This window comes from Penaeus monodon, chromosome 19 (assembly GCF_015228065.2).
Source record: "Penaeus monodon isolate SGIC_2016 chromosome 19, NSTDA_Pmon_1, whole genome shotgun sequence".
NCBI classification, from domain to species: domain Eukaryota; kingdom Metazoa; phylum Arthropoda; class Malacostraca; order Decapoda; family Penaeidae; genus Penaeus; species Penaeus monodon.
Window position 1 is genome coordinate 2,196,903 of NC_051404.1, and position 283 is coordinate 2,197,185.

Sequence of the window (283 nt, forward strand, 5' to 3'; positions counted from 1 at the left end):
AGCATCTTTAGTATTATTATTTATCTAATGTTTCATCTGCAATAGAAGTACATAGACAATAAGTTTTTTAGTTTCAGTCGCTCTACTGTTTCCATATATCATTTCCCTTGAAATAAATGGCTATGGGAAACTTAAAAGGTATATTAACCGATCACAGAGACGAATTTGGTGTATGCTATTTGGTTTTCTGAATATTTACCTTCCCGTGTTATATGCAAGAAGGGATCTGACCATCTTCTTATTAACTTATTAACATCTTATTCCTCACTAAGTTATTAACATC

At 31.1% G+C, this 283-nt stretch overlaps 1 protein-coding gene across 1 annotated transcript in view; it reads right to left on the bottom strand.

The window, feature by feature from the left end:
- Positions 1-283, bottom strand: part of LOC119584969 — a 6,145-nt gene that overhangs the window by 5,542 nt on the left and 320 nt on the right. The gene's annotated exons all lie outside the window — the stretch shown is intronic.